The 20,071-nt window shown below is 39.3% G+C and overlaps 1 protein-coding gene and 1 pseudogene across 1 annotated transcript in view; one reads left to right on the plus strand and one right to left on the minus strand.

Annotated features, from left to right (window-relative positions):
• The window catches only part of BTC (betacellulin), a 543,453-nt gene that overhangs the window by 187,809 nt on the left and 335,573 nt on the right, over nt 1–20,071 (minus strand). The gene's annotated exons all lie outside the window — the stretch shown is intronic.
• LOC132537596 (proteasome activator complex subunit 3-like) lies at nt 697–11,999 on the plus strand (annotated as a pseudogene).

Consider the following 20,071-nt stretch of genomic DNA (forward strand, 5'->3'; position numbering starts at 1 on the left):
CTGAGACCCCAGAGGATCAAGGACAATTATTTCTCTTCTCATATAACTACCAGGGGACTGCACTCAACTTTTCTACCTGTTTTTCAGTTTGATATTAACCTGTCCTTCTACCACTTTTCTGTAAAATTTCTACCAATCAAGGTCTTGATCTTGGAATAATTTATTCTATATCATCACTCTTCACCTTATTTCATACAATTGTGTATCTTAAATTACTATATTCTGACTACTCTTGGCCTAAATATTGCCCCTGAGTTCCATATTTCATTATCCAGCTGCCTAGCTAACACCTGTACTTGCATATTCAATAAACATTCAAAGGTAAGATGTTCAATATCAGTCTCTCCCTGACCCTAGTGTAGACTAAATATGTTAAGCCCAAGGTTATACATGTAGAAATAGCATATTTGAGGTACTTAATATGATCTCAAAATCATATATGCAGTTTCATGATTTCCAAACACTATCACATCTACTAACTCTTCATTTAAATGAGTTTTCTGAGATAGAAGATAAAGGTTAATAATTATTATCTATGAGACAATATAGTCACTAGAAAAGTTGTGGTTTCCTCTGACTCATAAAGCAAGTAAAATTGCAGACACTATCCCAGGTTACCTTACTTCCAGTCCAAATTTCTATCCACTTAGAGCTGCCTCCCCAGTATGGAACTTGGGTATGTGATATGCACTAAAGATGCAGAGATGTGTAGGTGGGAACTCCCATCAAGAGACTAAAGCTGAAGATGGAGAAACATTTCAAGGTAAACACTTCAGAGGAAGGACTAAAGAAATATGCCAAGGAAACCAATGATTGAGTCCAAAGAAATGTCTTTACCTATCATATATATATGATAGGACAGAGAGAAATTGAGAGGGAAGGATGAGAGACAGAGAGACAGAGAGAGAGAGAGAAGAAAGAGAGAGAGAGAGAGGAGAGGAGAAAAGATACTTGCAGCACTGCTTCAACCACTTGTGAAGCTTCCTTGGTGCAGTTGGGTACCAGTGTCTTGAGTCTCAATGTAAGAGTTCTAGTGGTTGCATCACTCTCCCACCCCTGCCTTTTATTTAAAATGCAAATACTTATCAGAAACTTGTGAATAAGATAAAGTGATAATATAATTTGTTTTTCAAAAAGACCAGTATATATATTTATGGGAAATAGACCAAAGAGGGGGCAAGACTGAAATGGGAAAGGCAGAAGATTATTTTCAGCACCCATCTAAGTTTTAACAGACCTGAGACAAAGATGATAGTAGTGGAAATGTGGGCAGTATTTAGATTATACATCACATCAGTAAGACTTGCTGATCGTTATATCCAAGAAAACAAGTTATAGAGTGCAGTGGTATAAAAATAAGGAGAGGGAAAACAAAAAACCCACAAGTTGGTACTGACAAGCATAAAATTCACAGTTGGTGCTTGGCAAGTATAAAACAAACAAAAAACAAGGAAGAGGGAAAAATGACTCTGATTTTGACTGCTGAACATCACGAAGTTTGAAACAATGTTTATTAGTAGATGACGAAGATGAAGGCTAGATTGCTCTAGGCTAAAGGAGTTGTAATTGATAGAAAACACTCAGAATCTTATCTATGAAAAACTGTAAGCTCTCAACTGTCTAGTGACTATACAGTTATTTTAAAAATTGTCAAACCCTATGCTTTTTTTTTCCCTTTGACTATTTAGTGTTCATTAAGCAATGGTGAAAGAAAGCCGGAGTAGAGGTTGAAAGGACAGGTGGAGGGGGTCGGGCGGTAGTGCAGCGGGTTAAGCGCACGTGGCGCCAAGCGCAAGGACCCACCTAAGGATCCTGGTTCCAGCTCCCAGCTCCCCACCTAAAGCGGAGTCGCTTCACGGGTGGTGAAGCAGGTTTGCAGGTGTCTGTCTTTCTCTCCCCCTCTCTATATTCCTTTCCTCTCTCCATTTCTCTCTGTCCTATCCAACAAGAATGACATCAACAATAATAACCACAATAAGACTACAACAACAAAGGCAACAAAAGGGGGAAAAATGGCCTCCAGGAGCAGCGGATTCATGGTGCAGGCACTGAGCCCCAGCAATAACCCTGGAGGGAAAAAAAAAAAAAGAAAAAAGCAAAGAAAGGACAGGTGGAAATAACCAGCTTCTCATCTCTGCAGTCATACCACAGATAACTGAAAGCTGGTTCTCACCCTGAGTTTCAGGAAAGAGACCAATGTGTGTGAGTCATGTGCTTACATAAGATGAAGTCTAGATTATAGTAGGAGAATCTGGCTGTGGGAATATAAATAAGTTCTTATCACTAGGAAGGGCCTCTTTATAAAACATGGGTTGTTTGAGAGAACAGAAAGTTGAACTAAAGAATATACTCAGGGACTCTACAGAGAATTAAGTTTCCCTCCAGTGCATATGGTGGCTCCTAATTTGCTAGTAGTGTCAGATAACTTAGAAGTGCTGAGTCAGAGGCTTCAGGTTAAAAGACACAGAGTATATAGCTGTCTTCTCAGAGGTACTGATTTACTCCTCTTGATATGAGACTGGGAAACCTAGGCAAAGATTTGTAGTTGAAATCAAATGTAACACTATCACATCATTTCTACATTTTAACTGTGTACTTCAGAGTAGATTCCACTGTGAAATGGGGACACAAACTCCAGTGATTAATATTACATATATACATATATTCACATATATGTTATTTATTTATTTATTTTTTATTTAAGAAAGGATAAATTAACAAAACCATAGGGTAGGAGGGGTACAACTCCACACAGTTCCCACCACCCAAACTCCATATCCTATCCCCTCCCCTGATAGCTCTCATTCTGTATCCCTCTGGGAGCATGGACCCAGGGTCTTTGTGGGTTGCAGAAGGTGGAAGGTCTGGCTTCTGTAATTGCTTCCCTGCTGAACATGGACGTTGACTGGTCAGTCCATAGTCCCAGTCTGCCTCTCTCTTTCCCTAGTAGGGTGGGTCTCTGGGGAAGCAGAGCTCCAGGACACATTGGTGGGGTCTTCAGTCCAGGGAAGCCTGGCCGGCATCCTGATGGCATCTGGAAACTGGTGGCTGAAAAGAGAGTTAACATACAAAGCCAAACAAATTGTTGCACAATCATGCACCCAAAGGTTGGAATAGTGGAGAGGAAGTATTAGGGGGGTACTCACTGCAAACTCTAGTGTACTTCTGCTTTCAGGTATATATTTTGCACTAGTTTATGGATACGTGTGAACATATGTTCTCTCTCACAGGATCTGGTCTATATCTAGGTTTTGGGACTTCGTTAGAAAGTGAAACACCTGGGATGGAATTAGATAATACTATGAAAGGAAAGGTCTCACCTGAGTAATGAAGCTGAAGGGTTGTCATTCCACACCTGAAGGCTCTGGACACAGTCTGAGGTGAAGCATGTTGAGGTGGCAATCGTTGCGTTGATGTATGTTATTTTTTAAGTGTTTATCATTCTTTGGATCTATTAGAAAAGCTCAACATTTATTACTAATATCATGAAGTAAGTATTCCTTTTCAGGTTTTCTCTCTGCCTCTCTAACACACACTCCATACATAATGTCTTCTTTTTTATAGCAATATGTAGATATAACTACAAATAATACATCTAGAGTTGAGAAAGGAATTTGTTTTAATTCCAGAAATATTTTACAAATCCAGGCCCATGCTATCTGAAACTTTGATCCCAAGAAAACACATAAGAAGAAAGTTTTGGGGGGCCCGGTGGTGGCACACCTTGTTAAGCACACATGTTAAAATGTGCCAGGACCCAGGTTCAAGCCCCCAGTCCCCTTCTGCAGGGGGAAGGCTTTGCAAGTGGTGAAGCACTGCTGTAGGTATCTCACTCTCTCTCTCTCTCTACCTCACCTCCGCTCCCCTCCCACCTCCCCTCCCTCAATTTCTGGCTGTCTCTATCCAATAAATAAAGATAATAAAAAAATTTAAAAAAAGAAGTTTCGTAAATAAATCACAATACAAATAACTGCATTATTTTAAAAGACCTAAGCACTGCAAAATTCCAGATATGTCATATAATCAAAGAAATGTACATTTCCACAAATAGTGACCTATCACGGGATATTTTCTTATTGCAACATGCAGCAGTTGGTTTTAGGATTGACATTTTCATCAGGGAACAAATCCAACAGGTCACATTCCTTTTATAATGGCCACATTCAATTTACAATATACATGGATAAAAGGTTATTCTACTTTAGGAACTTTACAGGTCATGTTGTAAGTGCCATTTGCCAATTTTAGCAGTAGGCTTTTAGGTCACTGGAAATAAGTTAAGGAGGGAAAACACAAAGTAAAACTTGGGCTGGGTGTGGTGTATTGCACTAAAGCAAAGGACTGGGGGTGGGGAGGGGGAGATTGAAAGAACTTTGGGGGCCTGATGTGTGAGGGTATATAGGGACCTTAATTGTGGGTGAGTGCTGTGCAAGGAACTTTCACTGGTGGATGAGAAACTGTACCCCTGTGTTAACACCTACACCATATGCCATTAGCTCCTCAATAAAATGAAAATAAAAATCACAAAACATATTTGATGAATTATCAAAACAGATTATTTTTAAAAGGAAAGAAAAAGATATTTATTGACAAGGTAGATTTTCAAAGTTTCAGATAGAATATACTACACATGCCTTTTTCTTTTATTCCTTACCAAAATATGTTTGACCTTATATTTCAAGTTTTAGTCAACTCTAATATTTAAAAGATTTTCATTTCAACTAGACCCTTAACTGTTTTTTTTTTTTTTCCAATGCCTGTAATCCACCTAGCTTTTGAATAATGTGATTGTTTGGGAATACCTGAGTACAAAGGAAGCCTAAAATATAGGTGCAGACTTTTTCAAGTTAGGTATTCATAGCTATAAAACTCAACATGGTAAAAACATTTTATTTATTTTTTAAATGTTTTTATTATTTTTATTTATTGGATAGAGACAGCCAGAAATCAATAGTGTAGGGGGAGATAGAAAGGGAGAGAGGGGAGTCGGGCTGTAGCGCAGCGGGTTAAGCGCAGGTGGCGCAAAGCACAAGGACTGGCATAAGGATCCCGGTTCGAACCCCAGCTCCCCACCTGCAGGGGAGTCGCTTCACAGGCGGTGAAGCAGGTCTGCAGGTGTCTTTCTCTCCTCCTCTCTGTCTTCCCCTCCTCTCTCCATTTCTCTCTGTCCTATCCAACAACAACAACAACAATAATAACTACAACAATAAAACAACAACAAGGGCAGCAAAAGGGAATAAATAAATAAAATAAATAAAAATAAAAAATAAAAAAAGATAATAAAAATTAAAAAAAAAAGAAAGGGAGAGAGACAGAGAGATACCTGCAGCCCTGATTCACCACTTGTGAAGCTTTCTCCCTGCAGGTGGGAACTGGAGGCTCAAACCTGGGTTTTAGGCATTGTACCATGTGCACTCAACCAGGTGTGCCACCATCCAGCCCCCTACAATTTTAAGTACAAACAATAGTTGTTTCTAATAATTTTTATTTTTTTATCCTTTGAAATTAGGATAACTACCTCCTGTCTGCTAAAACTATGAAGAAAATAGCATGGACTAACTTATCCAATAGACATTTAGTACATATGTACTGCCTTCTAGCTTGCTGGAAGAAGGACTGAGAAGCCAAGGAGCAGTTGACCCACGAAATCTGTCTTTCATTCTTCAATCTTATTTGGACTGTATCACTGCTGGGATAGTGGAGCTGGTAACTGAATCCATGATGAATTAAAAGATGAGAAAGAAAATTGAACAAAAACATTAGTGGATGTACTGCTTTTGTGGATTTCATTTCTCATCAAATTTTCATTCTCCAGACTTTGCAGTCACAACAAATTCATAGTCACTTGTCAGACTTTGTTTTGATGAAGCTGAACTGAAACAAACAAACAAAAACAGCAAAATAAGCTGCCCTAGGCTATCATGTGTATGATTCACTTAATGAAAATGAGAAATTATTTTAGGCATAAAAACATTTTACATTAAGTGATCTAAATAAAACAAATGAAGTGCTGAGAGGTATGCTGTTTTTTTTTTCCCCAGAAGTATGAAAATTCCTCATGGTATCATATAGAATAATTGATTTTCAGCATAGGGGCCTATGTAACCTCTACATCCCTGTAGGTCGAACTCACATTCTGTGGTCATCAGTAGGAACATTCTGAGTTGCACCAATTTCAGGACCCACCTTCTTCAGGTGGTAGATAGAGTATGTTATCCAAACCCCCTCCGGAGGACGGAACATTCTCTACCATTGTTGATCCACATTGAGGGCAAGGTCCTATGGGGGCCCCCAAAGGGGTTCATTATGCTGTTCCTGATGGAGATGACCAGTGATAATGGAGATAGGGATCTATTTGAGGTAGGCTTATCATGTTTGTGTGGGAATCTCAGGACTCCCCAACTAGGGCCCCAGCTGATGGGGTGGCCTGATAGTGACTAAAGAGTCATCATTAAAGTATGCCAGTCTCTTGCCCTTATTCAGCTTTTGTAGTCCTTTGATAACGTTAGCTTTGGAGTGAGTGAGGGAAGTATAATAGGAAGTAGGTGAGGAGGGTATCTAGGTCTAAGTAGAACCAATGGGGTTTACAGTCAACAATATTTATACACCTTTCCCATATTTGGTAGCTACTCTCTTCCCTTATTCAGCTTTCTAGCCCTTTTTCCAGCCATGACGTCATCTCCCCAAACAATAACTTGGGTCCACCTGCAGGCTCAGGCAAAAACTAGTAAAGTCATGGGCCCGTTGGAAGAGACCTACTAGCTGTTTCCAAAACAGAGACCCCAAATCTTCATCTGCAATATTCCAGCTTTTAGGTAATGATTAGACAACATTTTGTTCTGATTTATATCTTAACTCTTTTTCAGCCACTAGGTTCTAGATGTTACCATGATGCCAACTGGACTTCCCTGTACAGATGACCCCACCAATGTGTCCTGGAACTCCGCTTCCTCAGCGCCTCGCCTCACTAGGGAAAGAGAGAGACAAGTTGGGAGTATGAATCGACCTGTCAATGCCCATGTTCATGGGGGAACAATTACAGAAGCCAGATATTCCACCTTCTGCACCCCATAATGACCCTGGGTCCATACTCCCAGAGGGATAAAGAATAGGGAAGGTATCAGGGGAGGGGATGGGATATGAAGCTTTGGTGGTGGGAATTTTACCCCTCTTATCTTATGGCCTTGTCAGTGTTTCCATTTTATAAATAAATTAATTTAAAAAAAAAGAATGGGAAATAGCAACAACACCAATAAGAAAAGAATAATTTAAGGGAGTCAGGTGGTAACACAGTGGGTTAAGCACAGGTCGTGCATAGCACAAGGACCGGCATAAGGATCCGCGTTCAAACCCCTGGCTCCCTACCTACAGGGTAGTCCCTTCACAGGTGGTGAAGCAGGTATGCAGGTGTCTATCGTTCTTTGCCCCCTCTGTCTTCCCCTCCTCTCTCCTCTCTGTCCTATCCAACAATGATGACAATAATAACTAAAACAACAAAACAACAAGGGCAACAAAAGGGAATAAATAAATAAATATTAAAAAAAGAAAAGAATAATTGATTTTCTCTTAACTATTTCCCTTTTCCTGCCACCTTGCTTTCACATCTCTAGTCTGCAGTTTTTGGTACTAATTCAATAAAAACTACATGAACTATCTCAAAAATAGAAAACATGCATACCATTATTAATTTTTTAAATTTGTTTACTGTATAGGAACAGAGAGAAATCAAGAGGAATGGGGAAGATAGAGAAGTCCCAGACCCGATTGAGCATACATGTTACCATGCACAAAGACCAGTGTTCAAAACTCTGGGCCCCACTTGCAGGGGAAGCTTCACAAGCAGTGAAGCCAGGCTTCAGGTATCTCTCTTTTTCTCTCCCTCTCTATATGCTCCTCCCCTCTCAATTTCTGTCTATGTTCAACAAATAAAAATAAAATATTTAAAAAGAGAGGGAGGGAGAGAGACACAGCACTATCTCCCTGCTTGTGAAAGTTCCTCTCTGCAGTTGGGGTCCATGGGTTTGAACCCAGGTTCACATGCATTGTTAGCCATAGATTCTATAGGTGTACCACTACTCATTCCTTATTAGTTAATTGTTTTAATTAAAATTGGTGAATGTGCTTTTACTGGATAGTATTTGATTTTTTTCAATAAACTTTCAATTTTGTAAGACATTCTTATTATAAATAATGAGTAATGCAGAGGGGCTCACTTACATCAATATTTATAAGTAACCAGCAACTTGAAGTATCTCCAGAATTCTGTATCATGGGTTACACAATGGAGGCATTTACTAACAAATGATAGTTTCATAAAACAGTGTTTTTGTTTTGCCTGTGTAAAATATGCAAGGGGTAAGTACACTTCCTCTTCAGATGGTGGTTTGCCTGGCTAGTGACATCTATGCCGACGTGGTCTCACATGCTTATATGCTATTCGTACCCAGACTTGTTCCCTCAAAGAGAAATGACTAAGAATGACCACATCAGTTCATAAGACAAATAAGGTTAGGGACAGAATCCCTTCCTGTTTATCCTCACAATCACTAACAATTGACAAAAATTAGTCAAACAAACCATTGGTCTCTAAAACTGGGTGTTAGTTATTATAGCTGACCAGTGACAATAACCAGTGAGAAAAGTATCTTTTGTCTGCAATCAGATATAATTTGCTGTTGTTTTCTATCTTTATTTCTGTCAACTCAATTTGCACATTACTATTGTAAATGAGACTTTAAAAAAATTAGGAAGGGGTGGCACACCTGGCTGAGAGTACACATTTCAGTGCACAAAGACCTGGGCCTCACCTGCAGGGGAGAAACTTCATGAGCGATGAAGTGGTGCTGCAGGTCTCTCTCTCTCTCTCTCTTTCTCTCTCTCTCTTTCCACCTCTCCCTCCCTGTTTCCCCTCTTCTCTATCTCCCCCTACCCTCTTGATTTCTCTTTGTCTCTATCCAAAATGAAAAAAAAAATCTATGTATAGTCCTACTCCAGTAAAATTAACCAGCTTCTCTTGTGGGTTTTGGTTTTAGAAGCACCTCATGCTACTTATGTTCAGAGAAGCCTGGGAGCAATGGTCTCAACCTCACTTTGGTGGGTTTTACAATGTAGAATATTTAGGGGACCTCTGCCTTAGAATTCAGGTTTAATTGGTGTGGTAGACATTCCAAACTTTGGAAAGTTGGAGAATTCCAAAGGTGATGCTGATGTACTGCCCCACCAAGGTTATAATGCTATAAATTTCCAGTATCTTCTGTTTAGACAGTTATAGCTTTTGGAAGAGGAAGACTCCTAAGTGGGGGCTCTGACAGCCGAGCTCTTTAGTGACAACAGAACCTTCTATATCTATAATGATTAGTCACAGTTATTTAGTAAGCAGCACATTTCAGAAGGGTTTTCAAGGCAGGATTCACATGAAAATGGTATGGAGAGTTATGTGGAAAACTGGGAAATGTTATGCATGTACAAACTATTATATTTCCTGCTGACTGTAAAACATTAATCCCCTAATAAAGAAATACTTTGGAAATAAATGGAAATACTTTGTAGACAAATACCGCAAAACCAATACCAGCGTAATGTTGCCTATACTTTTGTATTTTGTATCAGCCATCTTAATTCACACCCAAGCTCCTTGTTAAGGTTCCTTAAGGTTCACATCTTGTCTTATATATTTTTGTAATATGTGCAACTCAACCAGGTGTGCCACCACTCGGTCCCATCTTATTTGTTTTTGTAATCCCTCCAAATACTCAATAAATATGTTGGTATAATTCCATTTGCTTCTACAAATATTATTGCACATTTTTGTGCCTTCCTCTATTCTAGTCACCTAGATACCATGAACCTTGTGCTTATACTTATGTTTCATAGAATATACATCCTAAAAGATAAATGAAATTGTAAGATTTCTATTTCCAGGAGTACTCCAAACACTTTGCATCAGAACTGACATGCCACAACTCAGCTCTAGTCTAGTACAAGCCAAAAATCTCAGGAGACACGTGCCTTTCCCTTTGCTAAGAGACAGTCAAGAACCAGCCTGTTTCAGATTGTTGCAATCCTTCTATCACGTAAAATGAACAACTTCCTATTACTGAGCACTTCCTCACACAGTAGCCTTAAAAAACCCAACCAAAGGAATGTATTAGCAATGCTTATAACAAAGCCCTGAAATGTTAATGGATGATGTAAATGTTGCCACGTAATTTATTTAATTTTCCTACTGGAAGGACTGTACCTGAGGCTTTTGTTTGAGCTGGTGATTTATACCTACCATGTTTAAAGTGGTTTTATGTGCTAAAAAGAGGCCTCATCACAAGAAAGCATTTAATATTCAACTAAAATAAAATTATGTGTAATGATCTAACATTGACAACTCTGAGGATAGTAAGGACAATTGTTTGTTCAGTTATAGGAAGAAGAACTAATTAGGATGACCCCTCATAGGGTGATGGAAGCAGCTTAACTGCCAGAGACCAGCAACTGCATGTTTAGGTCCCTCAACATCCATGTCTAAACTCAGATCTGCTCAGATTCTTCACACAGGGAGCTGTGGATTTGTCATCAAGGTACCAAGTCCTACTGACAATCCTAGCTGCAATAAAAAAATAATAAGTCAATACATTCTCTTTAATTACATACATTGAGATTAAGTTTTGGAGCCCTCCACTGAAAGGTTCCCTATTCTTTATCCCTCTAGGAGGATGAAGAAAAGATCTCTAAGGGGTCAGAAGGTCAGAGGTTTGGCTTCTGTAATTGCTTCTCTGCTGAACATGGGTATTAACAGGTCAATCCATACATACCCCCAGCCTACCTCTACCTTTTCCTAGTGTGGTAGGTCTCTAGAGAGATGGGGTTCCAGGACACGTTGGTGAAGGCCTCACCAGGCCAAACTTGGAAGCAACCCATATTCTCAACAACAGATGAGCAGCTAAGAAAGTTGTGGTATATACACTCAATGAAATACTGTGTATCTATAAAAATGACAGTCATCTCCTTTGTATATATTGGACAGAATGTGAAGTATCATGCTCCGTGGGATAATCCAGAGAGAAAAGGACCAACACCGAATGGTCTCACTCTTTATGTGGAACTTATGAAGCAAAGAAAGTAAGGGAAAACATAAGTGTAAAGTTGGACTAGATGTGGTGTATTGTACCAGAATAAAGGACTCTGGGGAATGAGGGGATGGAGTGAGATGGAGGGGTGCTGTGGTCTTGGTGTGAGATGTGGGGGAGGGACCTAGTTTGGGGGAGTGAGTGTCTTCTTGCAGATAGCCAGACATCTATTATGGAGAGATGAGAGATTATATCTATGTGTCAATAACTGTCCCATAAGCCACTGACCCTCCAATAAAGTAAAAGAATAAAAAAAGAAAGGAAGAAAAAAAGGAAGGAAGAAAGAAAAGGAATGAAGTTTAGATGAACATGAAGACGTCTTACCAGGAATCAAAATATTTGTGATGATCAATGGGATTCTGAAAAGCAATCCACAGCTGGAGGGAATTATTGAGAAAGTGAAACCCAAGAGCCAGCTGCTGACAGAGAAACACAACGTAGCAAAATTTTGGTATAGCTCCTGATAACTAAGATCAAAGTTGGACATGACTTTGACTTGAGGGGTGATCCGGGAAGAAACATCCATTCAGGGGGAGTCTGTTACAGAACTAAGAACTGCTAAGAGTGAAGTAGCATCTTCTCTGGACTGTATTTTAGATATCATATTACGTAAGTCAAATTGGTTTCTAAAGTAGCTAAATATACATCTAGGTAGAGGACTATTGCATGTGACAGAGATTGATGAGAAAGAATATGTCAGCCTGTGGCTCATCATATCAGAAATAAGGAATCAATATGTCACTATATGTTATGATCCTGAAAAGCACTGAGACTGTGAAATGGCCCTGGAGTGGCAATGCAGACACTCACTATTCTGAGATCACAGCCAGAGGACTCTCAGTCTGGCCTAAGTCTACAATGTCCTGGTTTGTTACTTGACTATCATGATGGGGAAACTAGCTGAAGATAATAGGCACATTCTCTTAGTTTTTACTTAGAGTCCAATGACTCACATGTGGCACCAGGGATGGAATTCACAACTTCACACTTGTGAGGAACATACTCTTATATTCTACCACTGAGTCACCTACTTGTCCTCTCACTGACCTTTTTTTAAAATTTTATTTATTATTATTTATTTATTTGGATACAGACAAATTGAGAGGGGAGGAAGAAAGAGAGAGGGAGTAATATCTGCAGAGCTGTTTCATCACACATGCAGCTTTCCCCTCCTGCAAGTGGGGATTCACTGGCCTTCTTATTTCAAGACTGCCTGTAGGAAAAAGCTAAGGAAATGAAGAAAAACAATAAATTTCTCTGCCTTAATCAGAATCACAACCTAATTCACTGGTACCTGAAATGCGGATGGGGTGATTAGATTTGGTTAAATAATTAATTTTACCTGAAATTTTGGAATTTAGAATTAGGGTTGACTGGATTTTTATGATCAAATTATTTTTAGGAATACTTGTAGACTTAGTAGGACAATGCCATTAAAACCATTCAAAAAACTCTTTGTGCTAAGCAGAGTCAAGATAATAAGCAGTGCAAACAACTGATTAGAGAGCTACTGTTACATGGGGACAAGAGGTGTGGAAAAAGTGGCGGAGAGAGGTTATTTTGAGTCCAAATACATAAATTACACATACAGGAAAATACTTGTCTACTTTCAGGTTCAACTTTAAATTTTTGCAATAATGTGACTTAACTGAAAAAAAATGCACTGAGTGACAAATGATTTGAAGCTCAGAATATCAGAGTCTGAGCTAAAATTAGTATTTTCTTAGTTAATATTTTACCATGTTATTCCTAATGCTAATCTCAGGTTTATATTTTTCAAAACAATAGATGTCTCCCAGTCCCTTACTTCCCTTCTAAAATGAGCCAATAAAAAGTTAAATACTACAGATAAAAAAAAATAAATAAAAGGACATCATCTATCCAAACAGATGGCTCATACTAAGTATCACTATCCTTTTCGAAGGCAGAACAGGATGATGAGCCATTAGCTACTTTTAAAGATGGGAAACTGACTAACTGGGCACAGTTACCTTGACATGAAAGTTATGTAGAGGAGATTTTGGTTACCACAGAGTAACTAAACAAGATGAAAATATAAAATAATAAAATAAATAATAAAATAAAAGCAAGATAATTCTTTAAATTCTTTTTTTCTTGGAGGAAAACAGATCATAGCACTGAAGCTTCCTTTTTTTAAAAATAAATATTTATTTATTTATTCCCTTTTTGTTGCCCTTGTTGTTTTATTACTGTAGTTATTATTGTTGTCATTGTTGTTGGATAGGACTCAGAGAAATAGAGAGAGGAGGGGACGACAGAGAGGGGGAGAGAAAGATAGACACCTGTAGACCTTCTTCACTGCCTGTGAAGCAACTCTGCTGGGGAGCCAGGGGCTCGAACTGGGATCCTTAGGCTGGTCCTTGCACTTTGTACCACCTGCGCTTAACCTGCTGTGCTACCGCCCAACTCCCCTGAAGCTTCCTTCAATGCATTGGGAACCAGGCTTGAATCTGGGTTATAGAGAGCACTACCTACTATCTATTTCACAGGCAAGACAAAATAAATCTTATTTAAAGTACAGCATATCTATATTATATAAAATTAAAATATTGTTATATATTATATTAACCTGTTATATACTATGTAAATGTATAACATAGTGTTATATTAAGAAACAACATTAGTAGTATTTGAAGGAACATCTATAACTACATCAATTCTGTACTACCCAGAACTTTATTAGACAAAATTCTCTACTTTTTGTACTTCTGAAAAATTCCAGTTCATGATTAGTTTTCACTCATTATTACAGCATTGAGATATTAAAGTATTATGGAGGATAATTTAAAAGCCAAGCATATTTGGTTATCTTAACTCTTGAAGAAAATAATCAATATAAAATTATGTCCTAGGAATCTCAGATATCAGCATATTTACAAATCACATTACTTTGAAGAATTTCCCTTTAAGATACACTAAGTAGATAAAATTGCTACTGAGGTAAACCTAAAAATGAGTAATATTAAAAAGTACTGATAAGTTTCATCAGTTTTGTACCGTTCAAGTGTCAATGAATTTGTATTCATTGGTTTTATTTCCCCATCAATCCCCAGAGAGTTGATAGCATCTCATTAAGACCTGCTCTTTTTACCTTATCTGTCACTTTTTTCCATTTAGATAAGCACTTGCATCAAGAAACCATCTGGTTAAGATTAACAGTGAGACATCATCTCACCCTAGTGAGACATTATCTCACCCTAGTGAAAATTGCATATATCAAAAAGGACAAAAACAACAAGGGCTGGCACTGGGGCGGGGGTGGGGGATGAAAAGGAAAACTTCTACACTGTTGGTGGAAGTGTAAATCGGTCTCCCCCTTGTACGAAACAACCTGTGGAATCCTCAAGACATTAAAAATATACCTATCATATAATCCAGCTATTCATCCTCTAGGCATCTATCCAAACAATACAAAAACATCCAAAAAGTTCCATGCACATCTATGTTCATGGCAGCACTATCTGTATTGATAATAGCTAAAAAATTTGGAAACAACCCAAGTGTTCCACAACAGATAAGTGGCTGGGAAAATTATGGGATATATATGCAGTGGAAAACTATTCAGCTATGAAGAAGTGATACAATCTTTTCCTTTATTACAACAAGGATGGAACTGGAGGAAATCATGTGGAGTGAAATAATCCAGAAAAGTGGCATCTAAGAAACACAAAGAACTGTAGTTTATTGCAGTAAATCTGGAGACTTAGAGTTACAGATCTAGTAGCCAATGGTAGAGAAGAATGACAGATTGGTGGAGAGTGAGATATGCTGATATGTTTCTTAGGGAGATGTGTAACTTTGCCCCTATGACAATAAAAATCCTATAAACCAACATTTTCTCAATAAAGTGTTTAAGAAGACAAATTATGTTGGCTTCACATGTGAATTCCTGGACTCCACTCAATGTCTAGTAAGTTAAAATCTTGGCAAAGGCCAGTCTCTTGCCCTTATTCAGCTTTTGCAGTCCTTGCTTGGCTAAGGTTAGCTTTAGAGTAAGTGAGAGAACTGTAATAGGAAGTAGTGAGGAGGGTATCTAAGTCTAGTTAGATACTATTTCATTATAAACTTTACATTGACTCACTGCAGACTATTGTGTACTTTTTACTTTCAGGTATATATTTTGCCTTAGTTTATGGATACATGTGAACATATGCTCTATCTCACGGGACCTGGTCTATATCTGGGTTTTGGGACTTTGTTAGGAAGTGAACCACCTGGAATTAGAGAATACTATGAAAGGAAAATTCTCACCCGAGTAATGAAGCTGAAGGGTTGTCATTCAACACTTGAAGTCACAATCTGAAGTGAAGCATGCTGAGGTGGTACTCATTGCATTGATAAGGTTGTGATCGGCGGATGCAATATTATTTGGTTGAATTGAGAGAAGCATGCAGGAAAGTGCGCCCCACCCTAGAGGTTCCAGGACTGGGGGAAATATAGGCTCTATAGTGGAAATGTGAGGTTCCTGCTGTCTTAGGGTTAAAGAAGACATTATACAGAATAGGAGAGCTAACATGGGAAGGGATGGGATATGGAGATCTGGTGGTGGAAATCGTGTGGAGTTGTACCCCTCTTATCCTATGGTTTTGTTAATGTCTCCTTTATAAAATAAATAATTAAAAAAGAGAAATCTTCAGAAATATTTGTTGGAAGTAAATGACTCAGTATACACTGTTTTTCCCCCCTTAATTCCTCAGCAAACATGTATTTAAAATGACATAGAAGTGTGTGTAGGAGGAGGACGGACAATGGTGCACCCAGTTAATTGCACAGGGACCCTTGTTCGAACCCCTAATCTCCACCTGCAGAGAGTCCACTTCATTACCAGCGAAGCAGGTCTGCAGGTATCCTTCCCTCTCCTCTCTATCTCCTTGTCCTTTCTCAATTTCTCTCTTTCCTAAAAACAAACAAATAAGCAAACAAAAACAAAGAAAGAAGGAACAGAGAAAGAAAGGAAGGAAGAAATAAAGGAAGAAAGGAAGAAAGAGAAAATCACATGAAGGAACTGGAATGTGAGGTCAAACACCTCAGCTTACCGCAAGCTTTTTATGCTACTGAAAAGGTGTCTACACACAGAATATGTTAAAAGTAAGTTTTATGTTTCAGTATATTTATTTTTCTCTATTGGGAAGTTAATGGATTGTAGTACAGTTGTTAACACATGGGTACACTTTCTCATCTCTCTGTGATGGGTGTCTACAAAGCACTTTTGCCCCCAACCTAGGTCCTTTCTACCATCATGTACCTGGACTCTAATGCCCCCTGCCTCCTTCCCAACTTCCCAAGCCCTTTCTTTACCAGAGTACTCTGATTTGGTGTAATACACCAAACGAGTTCAAGGTTTTGTTTTTTTTTTAATATTTATTTATTTTCCTTTTTGTTGCCCTTGTTTTATTGTTGTAGTTATTATTGTTGTTCTTGATGTCATCATTGTTGGATAGGACAGAGAGAAATGGAGAGAGGAGGGGAAGACCGAGATGGGGAGAGAAAGATAGACACTTGCAGACCTGCTTCACCACTTGTGAAGTGACTCCTGTGCAGTTGGGGAGCCGGGGGCTGGAACCAGGATTTTTACTCCTGTCTTTGTGCTTTGTGCCACGTATGCTTAACCCCCTGCGCTACCGCCTGACACGCCAGTTCAAGTTTTATTTTGTATTTTCCCTTTGTCTTTGTTTCTTAAATTCCAACTATGTGGGACCCTATTCGGGGAGTCCTGAGATTCACAAACAGACATGATGGGCCTAGACCTCAAATAAATCCCTCTCTCCATTGTTACCGGTCATCTCTATCAGGAACAACAAAATAGACCCCTTTGTGGGCCCCACATAGGACTTTGCCCTCAACTTGGATCAATAATGGTATAGAATGTTCCATCCTCAGAAGGGAGCCTGGACAACATACTCTATGCTACACCTGAGGAAGGTGACTCCTGATATTGGGGCAGCTTGGAATGCTCCTACTCATGACCACAGAATGTGAGCTCAGATCAACAGCGATGCAGAGGTCACATAGGCTCTTAAGCTGAATATGGACTCCAGAACAAATCAAATTGATGGGGTTTACAGTCAACAATACTTATACCCCTTCCCCATATTTGGGAGCTACTCTTTTCCCTGATCCAGCTTTCTGTCCCTTTTCCAGCCATGACATCACCTCCCCAGACAATAACTTGGATCCACCTGCATATCAGATTTCAGGCTCAAAGAAAAAAATAAAAGAAAACTAGTATAGCCACAGGCCCTTTGGAATATAACTAAAATATGCCTACTAGCTATCTACAAAATGCAGGGGCCCCCAACACTTCATCTGCACTATTCCAGCCTTTAGGTCCATGACTGGTCAGCAATCTGTTTGGCTTTGTATGTTAATTCTCTTTTCAATTACCAGGTTCCAGATGCTAGCATGATGCTAACCAGACTTCCCTGGATAGATGACCCTACCAATGTGTCCTGGAGCTCCACTTCCCCAGAACCCCACCCCACTAGGGAAAGTGAGAGGCAGGCTGGGAGTATGGATCGACCATTCAAAGCCCATGTTCAGCAGGGAAGCAATTACAGAGGCCAGACCTTAAACCTTTTGCATCCCACAATGACCTTGGGTCCATACTCCCAGATGGATAAAAATTAGGAAAGCTATTACAGGAAGGCGATGGGATACGAAGATCTGGTGGTGGGAATTGTGTGGAGTTGTACCCCTCTTATCCTATGGTTTTGTTAATGTCTCCTTTTTAAAATAAATTTAAAAAATTTAAAAAAAAAAAGGGAAGCATTGACAAAGTCATAGGATAAGAGGGTACAACTCCACACAATTCCCACCATGAGAACTCTGCATCCAATCCTCTCCCTTAATAGCTTTTCGATTCTTTTTTTAAAAAAACTATTTATTTCCTTTTGATATCCTTGTTTTATTGTTGTGTTTATTATTGTTGTTGTTATTGATGTTGTCGTTGTTGGATAGGACAGAGAGAAATGGAGAGAGGAAGGGAAGACAGAGAGAGGAAGAGAAGATAGACACCTCCAGACCTGCTTCACCGCCTGTGAAGCGACTCCCCTTCAGGTGGGGAGCCGGGGGGCTCAAACCGAGATCCTTATGCAGGCCCTTGTGCTTTGGACCATATGTGCTTAACCCGCTACGCTACTGCCCGGCTCCCCAGCTTTCCTATTCTTTAACCCTCTGTATAGACCCAAGGTCATTGTGGGATGCAGAAGGTGGAAGGTCTGGCTTCTGTAATTGCTTCCATGCTAAACATGGGCATTACAGGTCGATCTTTACTCCCAGATTGCCTCTCTCTCTTTCCCTAGTGGGGCAGGGTTCTGGGGAAGTGGAGCTCCAGGACACATTGGTGGAGTTGTCTGTTCAGGGAAGCCTGGTCGGCATCCTGCTAACATCTGGAACCTGGTGGTTGAAAAGAGAGTTAACATACAAAGCCAAACAAATAGTTGACCAATTGTGGACTGAATGGCTGGAGTAGTGCAGATGAAGAGCTTGGGGGGTGGTGGGGTTCCTCCATTTTGTAGATAGCTAGTAGGCATATTTATTAGTTATATTCCAAAGGGCCAGTGGCTATACTAGTTTTTTTTTTTTTTTTTTTTTTGCCTGAACAGCTCATTGTGTTGAGGACAAAAAACCATAGGGCTTTTCATGGCCCAGCTGCATCTCACCTCTTAGTCTAATCTGCTCTTGCTCTTCCAATAGTGCAACAGTCAAACCTAAAGCTACATCTACACTGGCCCAGACTACTCTCTTACTCCTTGCCTTGACAAACTTACTCACTTCACATTTCAAGACAAACACCTTTTTTTCCCCCTTAACAGCCTGACTTGACATTAGATTTAAGTTGGTCCTTCTTGATGTATACTTCTGATAGCACTTTAAGATTTTCTTTTTAATACTTAATTCATATAGTTTCCAATAGTATGATTATGTGTCTTTTTAAATATCTAGGTAAGAGTAGATAGCAGATACCCCACACTACCATAAACCAGAGCTGAGCAGTACTATAGTTAAAAAAAAAAAAGTTTGTCTCCACTAAAATCATGCTACATCCATCTAAATTCCATTTCATAGGATCATTGTGTCTTCAGTAATTCCATTTCAGAGGACAACATAGTGTGGCCTCTCCACCAATATCTATTGAGTAAATGTGTATTAAGATACAGGTTTTATATCATTGGGAGTGCTTTTAATTTTTCATCTTTTTTTAAATAGGACTTACAATATTAAAATAGGAGTATAGTTCCACACCACTTCTACCAGCAAATGTCCCCTTCATATCCCCAATGATAACCACCATGCTTCTCCTAAGGTCTTAGATATGGATTAAACATTTTTTAGTACATTACTATTATTATTATTATTAATTTTATTTTTTATTTAAGAAAGGATAAATTAACAAAACCGTAGGGTAGGAGGGGTACAACTCCACACAATTCCCACCACCCAATCTCCATATCCTATCCCCTCCCCTGATAGCTTTCCCATTCTCTATCCCTCTGGGAGCATGGACCCAGGGTCTTTGTGGGTTACAGAAGGTGGAAGGTCTGGCTTCTGTAATTGCTTCCCTGCTAAACATGGACGTTGACTGGTTGGTCCATACTCCCAGTCTGCCTCTCTCTTTCCCTAGTAGGGTGGGTCTCTGGGGAAGCGGAGCTCCAGGGCACATTGGTGGGGTCTTCAGTCTAGGGAAGCCTGGCTGGCATCCTGATGGCATCTGGAACCTGGTGGCTGAAAAGAGAGTTAACATACAAAGCCAAACAAATTGTTGAGCAATCATGGACCCAAAGACTTCAGGTGTGGAATGACAATCCTTCAGCTTCATTACTTGGGTGAGAACTTTCCTTTCATAGTATTATCTAATTCCATCCCAGGTGTTTCACTTTCTAACGAAGTCCCAAAACCTATATATAGACCAGGTCCTGTGAGAGAGAGCA

This window comes from Erinaceus europaeus, chromosome 3 (assembly GCF_950295315.1).
Source record: "Erinaceus europaeus chromosome 3, mEriEur2.1, whole genome shotgun sequence".
Taxonomy (NCBI): domain Eukaryota; kingdom Metazoa; phylum Chordata; class Mammalia; order Eulipotyphla; family Erinaceidae; genus Erinaceus; species Erinaceus europaeus.